Raw genomic sequence first — 13468 nt, forward strand, 5'->3', positions numbered from 1 at the left:
TGGCACTGTAGGAAACTAAGTTCCAAAGAGTGTTTGCCAAAGGTCTTAAAAATTTTTTTAAAGCACAATAATAATGCAATGTGTCGGTTTTGAAGATAGAGAGCAATACAATGGAAAGCTCCAGTGAAGAACAGCTGGAGACAATGAAAGACTGCAGAGTTTAAAACAATGCCCTTTTAAAGAGGCAATCAACAACAAATCGAAGGAAAGGAATTCCCGTGGATGTTTAAGTTTATGGAACAAAAACACTGCTCTGACAGTACATTTCAACTATTTACTGTAAGTAAATAAGTGTAGAACCGTATTCTTAACCCCAATATCTGACTGAGCAGGCGTATCTTCAGATTGAAGGTACTGCTACAATTGCATCTGCATTGGCTCTCAGCCTAAACAGTTGTAAAAGAATAATTTAACCTATTCGTCTTATGGATGTTTATGGATGTTTGTATGCATTACCTGAATTTATATTGAAGTGGATTTTATTGTGGGCAGCTTTAATGCAATGTACACATGGGCTGCATTAAAAAGTGTGCCACTTAACTCATTACTAACTTTCCATAGGGACTGGCTCCATGTAAAAATCTCCCTGTGTTCATTCCATGCCTTCAGTTTCCTATGGAATTTTTAACTTAATAAAAATATTGCAATATAATTACTCTGCATTTTTCTTCCAAAATTCTTCAACATATCGTTTTAGTGGCTTTTCATCCCTGGCGGGGTGCAGTGGGCAGGGGTGATGGGGAGATATTGGTAGTTAGATCGATAAGCTGGTCTAAACTTCACTGCTTGTGCATGCCTCTTTTCAACCTCTTATCTACCTATTGGGAAATAACTTAATCAGAGCAGGTTTTCTGCTGTGAAAGTGGTGTGTGGCTGAATAGAAAAAAAAAATACCAAGCTTTGTGTTGTTCTCCAAGTGTTTTTATTTTTCCTCCTAAAACTATACAGAACCAAGTGCCAGATGGGCTAAGTTGAAATATATGTAGATGGGATAAATTCCACTCCTGCTTAAAACAGGGGTTCTTGTTTTATGATGCACCTAAAATAATGAATGAACTGGTGTGATTCCCACAGTGACTAAAACTGTCAGACTACAGGTAGTCCTTGACTTACAATCACAACTGAGCCCAACATTTCTGTTGCTAAAGTGAAACATTCGTTAAGGTACCTTACTCAATAGTAGTAACTGTGAGAGGGACCTCGGAGTCCTAGTGGACAATCACTTAAATATGAGCCAGCCATGTGCTGCAGCTGCCAAAAAAGCCAACACGGTGCTAGGCTGCATTAACAGAGGGATAGAATCAAGATCACGTGAAGTATTAATACCACTTTACAATGCCTTGGTAAGGCCACACTTGGAATACTGCATCCAGTTTTGGTCATCGCGATGTAAAAAAGATGTTGAGACTCTAGAAAGAGTCCATAGAAGAGCAACAAAGATGATTAGGGGACTGGAGACTAAAATATATAAGAACTGTTGCTGGAATTGGAAATGTCTAGTAGTTTAATGAAGAGAAGGACTGGGGGGGGGACACATGATAGCAGTGTTCCAATATCTCAGGGGCTGCCACAAAGAAGAGGGAATCAAGGTATTCTCCAAAGCACCTGAAGGCAGGACAAGAAGCAACAGATGGAAACTAATCAAGGAGAGAAGCAACCTAGAACTGAGGAGAAACTTCCTGACAATTAGGCAATTAACCAGTGGAACAACCTGCCTCCAGAAGCGGTGAATGCTCCAACACTGGAAGTTTTTAAGAAGAAACTGGGCAGCCATTTGTCTGAAATGGTGTAGGGTTTCCTGCCTGAGCAGGGGTTGGACTCGATGACCTCCAAGGTCCCTTCCAACTTTATTATTATTATTAAGTGGCCTTTGCCCTATTTTACAACCTTCCTTGACACAGTTGTTAAGTGAATGGCTGCAGTTGTTAAATTAGTAACAGGGCTGTTAGGTTAAATCTGGCTTCCCCATTGACTTTGCTTATTATGTTGATCAGAAATCTAATAATTCCTGTGATAGCTTTGAGGGAACATACGGGCAGATGGCACCGTTACCTCAGCAGGCCTTCAAGGTCATGGGAAGTCCCCAGGGAAAAACACCCAATGTCCCTGAGGAACCATCCAAGACCATACGGGTGTACCCAGTTATTTCTGTATTTCTTTATCTTATTTATAGAGTGCCAGCATGTCTATGTATTTGCCTCATTGTCTGTCCAGGGTTCCCTTCTGAGTGAAGGGATTGGTCTTTATTTAACTGAATAAACGTGTAAAAGCTTATCAGGCAAATATCAGGACTCTGTCCTTATTTCACTAAGCCACACCTGAGACAGAAGGTCGCAAACGATGAGCCTCTGACCTCAGGACACTGCAGCCATCATAAATACATGCCAGTTGCCAAACATTGCCAAGATTATTACATAGAACATACAATAGAATCATGTTGGAAGGGACCTTGGAGGTCTTCTAGTGTCCAACCCACTGTTCAAGGCAGGAGATCTTATATTATTCCAGTCAAATGGTTGTCCAGTCTATTTTTGAAAGCCTTCAAGTGATGCATCACTCGCGACTCTGGGAGACAAGTTATTCCACTGAATAATTGTTGTCATTGTCAGAAAATGTCTCCTTACTTCTAGGTTGGATCTCTCTTTAACAAGCTTCCACCCATTATTTCTTGACCTGTCCTCTTGACCTGTGTTTTGGTTGATCCCTTCTCTGTGACAGCCCCTCCAACAGAGGTAGTAGTAGGAAGACAATTATCATGTCCCTCCTAATTCTTCTCTTCAATAGGTTAGACATACCTAGGTCCCTCAGCCCTTCCTCATACAGTTTAACCTCCTGACCCTTTAACATCTTACCAATGAATTGCCAATGAATGCAGTCCTGATGAAATAAGAATTGTTGTTCTATAAAGAACCAAGTTAGATAAGTTTCTCTGATTCATCCAGCTGAATCATGAAGTGATAATCATGTTTATGGCAAAGTGAAAAATTGCAGTGAAAATGGAGATGTTGGTAAGTTCAATAAGTTCAAATATATACAAGTTCAATACTTGTCCTTTTCTAAACATATACTGGTACTTCGAGTCTGTCTTGCATAATACAGTTTTTGCCTCCCCCATAAGATGTAGTTGCTGGTGGGCTCCTTCCATAATGGAAAATTGAAATAAATCTGTGATTATAGGCTCAAGATCCAGATGGAGCTTGACAGACTTGAACATTGGGCCCTATCTAACAAAATAAAATTCAACATAGAGAAAAGTAAAGTCTTACACTTAGAAAAACCAAAAGTACACGTACAGATTAGGGGAAACCTGGCTTAATAGCAGTAACTATGAGAGTGATCTTGGAGTCCTAATAAGAACGGTTACAAGAATTGGGCATGGCTAGTCTAGTGAAGAGAAGGACCAGGGGTGACATGATAGCAGTGTTCTAATTATTTGAGGAGTTGTCACAGAAAAGGATAACCTATTTTCCAAAGTACTCAAAGGCCAGTCAAGAAACAATGGATGGAAATTGATCAAGGAGAGATTTAACTTAGAAATAAGGAGAAATTCTAGTTGTTTTTGAAATATACATTTTTTTTCTTTCTCTCTCTTAAAATGAAAGTCCTTGGTTTAAAAAAAGGCCACTTTTGCCTCGCAGTTCACTTTCCCTCTTTAATCCTTTTGAAAAGCAATCAATGACCAGCCAACTAAACTTAAAGAGAGACACGATTAAGCTGTTCATAATCTGCCTATCTAATAATGGGCTTTCAGTTGGAATGATCATGGTTGGTTTTCATTGTTAAATCAGCAGGAATTTGACATTCCTCCGAAGATGGATCACAGCAATGACACATTTCAGAACCAGATATACCTGGGCTGGATCACAATTTTCTTTGTCTCTCGATCAACCAAATATATGATACAAGTAGTCCTCAATTTAAAGCCATTCATTGAATGACCATTCAAAGTTGCAACAGCATTGAAAAATGTGACTTATGATCGTTTTTCATACTTACAACTGTTACAGCATCCCCGTGGCTACGCAATCAAAATTCAAATGTTTTGCAACTGATTCATATTTATGACAATGGCAGGGTTCTCAGGATCATGTCATCACCTTTTGTGATCTTCTGACAAGCAAAGTCAGTGGGGAAACTACATTTGTTTAACAACTGTGTTACTAACTTAACAACTGCAGCGATTCACTTAATAACTGTGGCAAGAAAGGTCATAAAATGGGGCAAAACTCATGTAACAATTGTCTTGCTCAGTGATAGAAATTTTGGGCTCAGTTGTGGACATAAATCAAGGATAACAATAACAACAACAATAATAATACAAATCAAACACACACACACACAAACTGTTATTAATAGAATAGAAGGCTTAAGATGAATGAATTAATTTATTCTAAAGTCAAAGGCCTAAAAGAGCTGTGGTGGCGCAATGGTTAGAATGCAGTATTGCAGGCTAGTTCTGCCCACTGCCAGGAGTTCGATCCTGACCTGCTCAAGGTAAACTCAGTCTTCCATCCTTCCGAGGTCAGTAAAATGAGGATCCAGATTGTTTGGGGCAAGATGCTGACTCTGTAAACTGCTTAGAGAGGGCTGTAAAAGCACTGTGAAGCAGTATATAAGTTTAAATGCTATTGCTATTTTGTGGGGAAAAAAGAGACAAAGGGCTAAACAAAGTGATGCCTTTGTCCATTTGCAAGGCTGAAGCACCATTGTTTGGTGTAGAACAAAAATTTTGAATTCAAAATGTTCCAGGTATCCATCCCTGGTATTTTCTGTTTGCCTGAAATTCAGGGTGTCCACAAAGTAGAGAAGGAACAAGGAAAAGAAGTGACAAAAGGAATATTCTAATGTGATGCAAATCCGAAGCTTGGCTTAAATACACATAAGGCAGTGTTTCCCAAACTTGACAATTTTAAGGCATGTGGACTTCAACTCCCAGAATTCCACAGCCAGCAATGCTGGCTGTGGAATTCTGGGAGTTGAAGTCCACATGCCTTAAAATTGTCAAGTTTGGGAAACACTGACATAAAGGATGGAATTTGTGCTGTCATGTCCCAGGGCCCATTTCATCATTTTGCTTGCTGTGGGTGCCTCTGCTTTAAATATAGACTGTTTTGGAAAACTTGGATGCCACTACAGTCAAGGAAAACAATAATTAGCTATTCCTGTAAAAGAAGCAGTCTTTTTTTGCATTATCAAGAGGGTAAAACATTATTGCTATGTGATTTCTTAAATGAAGAGATGCAAGACACACAAAAGGGGGTTGTTTTTATGTATTATGCTGGCAGTTGAGCAAAGAATATTTAATGTGCGATGCTCTCTCTTCTGATGTATTGATTTAGATCCAGCCTGTGCATCTGCCTGCATATTCTGTGCATAGAATATGAAATGTTCATTTATTTGAAACAACGCCTTTCTCAATAGGTGGTTAAGAAAAAGCTTCAATCTGGGCTAGCGGTACCCTAAGACAGTGGTCCCCAACCTTTTGGGCACCAGGGACTGGTTCCTTGGAGAAAGGTTTTTCTGTGAACCAAAGGGGATGTGGTTTTATGTGTCACCTACTGTACATCCAGCGGATGGGGCTTTGCAGATTTACATGGACCGTTTGCTGGCATGCCACAGCCCGGTGCCAGTCCATGGACCAGGGGTTGGGGACCCCTGCCCTAAGAAATACCAAGCTTTTGTAAGGGGCCTCACTACTACATTCTGCATACAGGTAGTCCTCAATTTATGATCATTTCACTCGCCTCCCTTTGTCTCTTATTCACACTGCTGCTTTCTTATTCCCTTGTTCCTACTCAGATTTCTTGATTCTCATTGGCTATCGACTTGTCATCATTTTAATCCATATGGCTGTTATTGTCAAATTCTTTTTTTTTTCAGAATATTTATATTTTTGGCACTTTATCCAGAACGAATGGAAAATATTACAAATGAAATGCATCTGCCTTTTCTCTTTAGGTAGATCCATCTGTCTGGATAAACTTCTGGTGATGTAACAATTTGTCTTCATTTGAATTGCTTTCTGTCAACTGCCAAAAACAACAATAAATGGCAGACTTTGCGAAAGGGAAAAAGGAGGCCAATATGTTGTTTTACAGAAATGACTCTATAAGCTTAACTATTTTGTCTGCTCTGTAAAATTGTGGAATGGAATCATGAATAACAGAATAACAGAGTTGGAAGGGACTTTGGAGGTCTTCTAGTCTAACTCTCTGCTCAAGCAGCAGACCCTACCATTTCGGACAAATGGCTGTCCAATCTCTTCTCTTCCAGTGTTGGAGCACCCACAACTTCTGGAGGCAGGTTGTTCCACTGGTTAATTGTTCTAACTGTCAGGAAATTACTTCTTGGTTCTAGGCTGATTCTCTCCTTGATTAATTTCCATCCATTGTTTCTTGTCCTGCCTTTGGGTGCTTTGGAGAATAGGTTGACTCCCTCTTCGTTGTGGCAGCTATCACTAGAACATTAAATTTTCCTTCCTGATCAGTGGTCAGTTCTGTATTTAAGAGGTAAAATAAATCACATCATTGATACAACTGTAGTCTATTCTGTCATGCATCCTGAGAACCTCAGCCTGAGTTTGGACATGACTGCCTCATGACAGTGACTTCTTCGGCTTCTGATCTCTTAAAACCTTATAGCTTGAGATCTCATTGCTTCAAACTATATGGCTGCTGATTTACTGCTGGTTTCCCACTTTCTACACAGCTCTTTTGTAGGGTCATTAAAACTCTGCAATCATTAAGGGGAATCTTGTTGATAGCCTTGTGAGAGATCCTTGGGGCTTTCTGAGCTTGGCTGCTTTCTTGCAGACATTTCATCACCAAACTAGGGAACATTATCAGTTCTAGTGGTTGTTTTCTTGCAGACGTTTCGCTACCCAAACTAGATAACACCATCTGGACTAGAGTTAGTGCCAAGCATCTGAATTTTGATCATGTGACCATGGGGATGCTGCAACAGTCTTAAGTGAAAAATAGTCAGTGCCATTGTAACTTCAAATGGTCACTAAACAAACTGTTATAAGTTGAGGACTACCAGTACACAGAATTAAGCCTCTTGAAGGACACATGACCATTCCAGGAAGTTCTGCAAAGTAGGAGCAACCTCAGGAGAGATCTGTTCTGCTGGGATCATGTGGGATTCTTGCTGTTTAGACAGAAGAGCTAAGAGGCATTGCCACATCATATACTATATAATTGGTAAAACTCTTTGCTTCCATGAAACAGGCCAGGATGTCTGTAGGAAGATAAATACCTACACATAATTCTGGACATAACTCCATGAGAGTGGAAATCTGCATTAGGAAAAACCTCAAAGTAAAACTAATGTGCATGTCTCTAATTTGGATGAGACAAAGCTCCCCCACTCTTCAGAGTGAGGACCACAACATAAAAATAAACTGTAGGTCTGTGCCTAGTTTATCTTCATTTTCTTTTCAAAATTGTAGCCACTAAGGGTTTGATTTGGATTAATTTATCTCATCCCTGCAAAATAGCACATTTTTCCCACTGGAAAACCCTCCAGATGGTGGTGGGGGGGGGAAAGGAGCATTTTGTGTGGGAAGGTTTGGTGAAAATTTGACATCAGCCAGACGGCGCATCTGCGTGAGACAGAGCAAAAGCAGATTGAATTAGCATGATTCCTAAAGAATCAAATCAAATTAAATTAAGAAGCAGTTTATCGTATAATTAAGAATCTCAGACACCCCGTGCAGCATGGAGTTTAATCTGTCTCTATTATACTTCAGTAAGTCAAACTGCAACAGAATGATTAACGAAAACAAAGTGGCTGTATTTCTTGCATCTTACCGTGAAATTGCTGGGTAATATTGAAGAAAATAAAAAAGAATGTGGATAGGATCTCAATTGTTGAGGATCAGGAACATCATTACCTGCATATTCCTGCCTCTCTCGTGGCAGGGTCATCGTCTGGATTCTGTATCTGAGTTTTCTGGAGTGTGAGAGAACTTCGGGGACTGTGAGTGTAAACATTGTGTGAGGAATAAAAATTCAACTCCAAGAGTGTTGGAAAACAAAGCAAGTTTTACAAAAGCTTTTCCAAAAGCTGGTAGAACTCTTGGTAATGGCAAATCCCAGAGTCCACACCTGAATCAATTTTTGCATAGGTTTTTATACCCTGTCCCGTCGCCACATCCTTTCAAAGTGAGCCCAGTTACAATTACCCAGCCACCATTACAATTACCAAACCATCCAATTATCAAAAATCCCCCTTTGTTCCTGTCTTATCTTTTCTGTGGCATGATTTGTAACATCCTATTAACTAAGGGTATAGCCTTATCTACAAGGTGAACTGTTACCCAAACTGGATAATTGCAATTATAAAAGATTTATGTCTTCCCTTGTTTATCTATAAGAGTGCCTACTTTTCATCTAAAAGCTATGTGTGTAACAGAGTTCATGCTTCAGTTAAAAATGGCTGCACTTTGGTTCATAGTTATACTTTAAAATACTAACTCTAGACAGTTTTTATAAAGAATAAACCTTATATAAATGGATAATATATTATTTATAAGCTACATGCTATTTTACAATAGTGTGCACCATTCTAAAAGTATACTTTGAGTCAGTGTATATAGTTTCTCTCTATTCCTCCAGCTTACTACATCTCCTTTCCTAAAAATACCTTAGCTAAGTGCCTCTATATGCCTATTCCTTTAGCAGAAATGGAAAATTAAAACATGTACATTTCTTGTGTACCTCACAATTGTAAAAAGGTAAAGGTTTCTCTGTCCGGTCATGTCTAACTCTAAGGTTTGGCGCTCAGCTCCATTTCTTGGCCAAGCAAGCCAGCATTGTCCGAAAACATTTTCTGTGGTCATGTGGCCAGCATGACTATACATCAAAGGTGCACAAAATACCTTTCTCACCGAAGTAGTACCTATTAATCTACTAACTAATGTACTTTAATCTAAGTCAGGGGTCCCCAACCTCTGGTCTGTGGATTAGTACCGGGCTGTGGCATGCCAGCAACCGGGCCACACAAACAAGTGAAGCCCCATCCACGGGATGCAGTCAGCACATGAAACTACGCTCCCTCCGGTCCGCAGAAAAACCTCACCCCACAGAACCGGTCCCTGGTGCCCAAAAGGTTGGGGGCCACTGATCTAAACCAGTGGTTCTTAACCTGGGTGATATTGGCCCCCCAGGGGGCGATTTCATTTTTCAGGGGCACAATGGAACGAAAAGGGGTGACACGGGGGTGAAGGAATGAAAAGGGGGCGATATGGGGGCGATGGAGCGAGAAGTTTTGGGGACACTTTTGAGACTTTTTCGTATAGTGAATCGCTGCATATCTGTCGTACAAAAATATCAGATCACTCGCTATTAGTGGATTGAATTGTGTTTTCAAATGTTCCTCCAGCTAGCTTCAGTATAGAATGCCGTACAAATGTGAATACGCATCGCTTATCTTCATGCGCATTGCGCAGCAGCCTCTACCCATACAGTGGCGCGCCGTTGGCCAGAATGGGCAGTGATGGAGGGGGGAGCGCTTCTTTCGAAACATCACATGCTGAGTGGCTGTCTCCTGTGACGTCAGCTGTAATGTCAACGTAACTGTTGAAACTAGGTTTATCGACGTCCACGTGTGTTTTTCTAGTGTTCCAGTGGAGTTGAAAATTTAATTTCATTAAATTTTAATTAAAACTTTCATTTTGAAGACCTCTCAACATGGCCGAGAAGAGGAAGTGTTGCCAATATTCGACGGAATACCTAAAATCTCCTTCCAACGTACAGCTTCCGTTTTGTCTTCTTTGTGAGAAAACATTTTCAAATGAAGCGATGAAGACTTCCCGTCTGAAAGACCATTTGGTAAGAATTCATTTGGATAAAGCCGATAAACCGGCACCATTTTTCCAATCCTTAAAGGCCAAGTTTGAGGGTCGTAGCACGGTTGGGAAATTATTTGGAAAATCGTCACTCAACGCCAACAAGGGGTACATTTGTTCCTATAAAGTATCTTTGTTGATAGCAAAATGTGGCAAACTTCACACTATCAGAGAAACGCTGATTTTACCAGCAGTGAAACAGATTGTTGCCACCATGTTGGGGCCCAGCGCAAGCACTATCACGCAATCGATTCTTTTGACCAACGGCACCGTATCAAACGAATTGATGAAATGGCTGCTGATATGGAAGAAAGGCTTATTGACACCTTGAAAAATACAGAATTTGTGATGCAGATTGACGAGTCAACGATGCGTGAAAATGAAGCCTTGTTATTGGCTTATGTCCGTTTCATCTTAGTTCCTGCATTGCGGTTTGTTTTTATGCCCTTTTTATATTTCTTTTTGCGTCTTAAATTTCACTTGTAATTCAATCATTAAATGTTACTGTTTTTCTTTTCGGGCATTTCACTTTCTTGCAGTTGAATTTTGTTTTCAGTGGTCATTACATTTAAGTGTCTTGAATAAATAAGATAATAATGAAATACATGTATCACAAAGTTTGGGAATAAGGTGACAGGTGGCACCAAAATTTTTCACACAGTTGAGATATGGGAAAAAGACTGGAAATAAATTATTTGCATCGATATGTCCTGATGACAATTTTAAGGAAAACAAAAAAAGTGTTTGTATAAATTGAAGAATTATTTCCTATGTTGTGATTGAGAGGTTATGTTGGGGGAGGGGGGCGATGACAACTGCACAATCACCCAGGGCTAATTCCCTGCTTGATCCCTCCTCCCTGTCTGGCTGGATGTTTCCCAACATAAACAGACATTCGATACCCTTCAAGCACATGATGGCTGAATCCACCTCTCCTATATTTACTAGTAGGAAAAAAGTCTAGAGTTTCAAAAACTTTCAAAATTTCATTTTGGTTGCTATGGACCCAATGGATATCAGGAGTAAATAACAGGTGAGATGCAGGCAAATAGTTTTCATTAGAGTTGTAAATTTTGCTATTTACCCTACATGCCTTACTTGCCTAAGGAGAAAACTCTGGAATCATTTTTTTTTTCCCTATTCCAAAAGCAGATGCAAGATCCCCAATCTGGCTCAGGACTGCATTGCATAACAAAAGATTAAAGACTCTGGAAAATCTCTGAACATTTCTGGCATCTGTTATTTCTCATTAAAAACCATTCATGCAACCACTAATTGATTTAATACTACCCGTTTGAGCCCAGGGCCTTTTTTTTGCCTCCTCCATGTTTAAACAAATTTGCACAATTGCTAATTGCTAATCCATTTTGGCCCAGCATTTTAGATTCATAGATACTAGCAGTGGTAATCTCCAAAGTGCGGTTTCCATGATGTGTTTTTGATTTAACTGAATTAATTAATTACTTCATCATTTTTGTAGGCTGGTCTCTCTCATTCCTTGTGTTAACAGAACACACTGGCCCATTTATAGACTTAATGTCTGCATTTGCCCAACATGCTATGCTTGGTGAATAGATAAAGCTGAGGCTTCAGATGGTCTTCCTGGAATGTATTCCATCACTTTTAATGCAACCTAACGTTAAGTATGGAGCAAGAATTGAAGGCATCCAAAACTTCCTTTTCTTTCTTTCTTTATTTATTTGTTTCTTTTATTTAAACATTAAAAATCATGTATTATTAATCAACAGTTGAGCTTACCTCACCCCGCCCCCCCGTTGCCTTCAGCATCTTTGAAAGAGCTTCAGAGATTGTTCATTGCTCATCTATTTCAATCTAAAATTTCTGACTTCTAGCAGAGATGCCTCAGTTGTAGTTTTCATGATATGTTCGAATTGAATTAAGTATTTGTATTTGCCAGCTTATCCCAGTTTCTCCTTTTTAGACCTAATTTTGAACCAACATAAGCCTTCTTCAAGAGCCATAGGATGCCAGGTTTTGTTAATAGCAAGTTGTCTACTGACATTAGCCCAGAGAATCTTGAATATGTCTGGAACTTCAATCCAGGGCTTTTTTTGTCATAGAACGCCCAGAATGGAGTTCTGACACCTTTTTTGATGGAATCTTGTAGGGTAGGCAAGGCAGATTGTATAACATGTGTGAGTTCCGGCATCTTTTTTTTTTTTTTTTTTTTTTTACAAAAAAAGCACTGCTTCAATTCATTCTAGTTAGAGTAGTGAGATGAAGTAGTGATACAGAAGGAACGATAATATAGTAGCAGTGACACAAGAAGCAATACTCTTCAGTCCTTTCCCTTCCCTTAATTCCAAAAGAGAGTTTGCAAGACTGAGAACTGCATTGGTTCAAGAAGAGTTTTCAACACACAAGATGAAGATCAATTGTATCCCCCAGTTACATGTCCTGTCCACCATTTCTCCAACATCAACCAATGATAACATTCATTCTCAGAATGATATCAGAGTGATGTCAAAGAGTGAGGTCCTTCCTGGGCAGGAATGGTGGACTGAAGAATGGAATGGAATGGAATGGAATAGAATACTTTATTGGCCAAGTGTAATTAGACGCACAAGGAATTTGTCTCCAGTGCAGAAGCTCTCAATGTACATGCAAAGCAACAGACTAATAATAATCATAATAATGATACCAATAAGAGAGGGTAATAGGGAAGATGAGAAAGATAATCATAATACTGCAGCCATACAACATGGGTAAATATACTTAGAAATAATACTGTGAAAATTATGTGTTCAGCAGAATGATTGCATGAGGGAAATAACTGTGTCTAGTTATTTTGGCATGCAATGCTCTATAGGGTCATAGGAGTTGAAACAGTTTATGCCCAGGATGTGAGGGGTCTATAGATATTTTCTCAGCCCTCCTTCTGACCTGTGCAATATACTGTACAGGTCCTCAATGGAAGGCAGGTTGGTTGTAATTGTTTTTTTTTCTTCAATTCTAACTATCCGTTGGAGTCCTTGAAGATGTCAAGATGTCTCTGTGAAAGTAAAGCCAATGAATACAGTAAAGAGTGAAGAGTTGGTAATAGACCTCCAAGGCAGAAATAGAATGTTATTAGTAGTAATTGCCCAACAGTTGCAGGATAACACTTCCCTTTCACTAGAGGTTTTCAAGAAAAATCTAGTGAATCCACTTCTCACCTGAAAGCAGCATACTAGCATTGTCAAAGCAAATTTCATTACAGGGAAATGAAACAAAACGAAAACCAGCAGAGTAATCAGCCAAGGCCAACTGCTGGGTGCAAGAACTGATTCTGGAAAAGTCACCCAGTAAAATTTATTCTGCAGCAAAGTGTTCTGAAGCTTGCAAACCATAATTTCATGCAGGAAACTTGGCAGCTCACTTGTTTTTCACTGCTCTTCACGTAAGTTTTCAATTAGGTCTTATCTTGGACAAAAGGAATCCTTCTTCAAAAGAATACACCATTCAATGAGACATCATATCTCCTCAGTAACTGCTATTTCTGATGTTACTCTATACTTTAGATACACATAAGCTGTCGATTCATAAGAATTTTTGCCTGGAAAGATGAGACTGAAAAATTTAATTCTCTATTAGTCGGAATCTAAACACTTTGCTTCC

This window comes from Crotalus tigris, unplaced genomic scaffold (genome assembly GCF_016545835.1).
Source record: "Crotalus tigris isolate CLP2741 ecotype Arizona unplaced genomic scaffold, ASM1654583v1 scf7180000017691.523996, whole genome shotgun sequence".
Taxonomy (NCBI): Eukaryota; Metazoa; Chordata; class Lepidosauria; order Squamata; family Viperidae; genus Crotalus; species Crotalus tigris.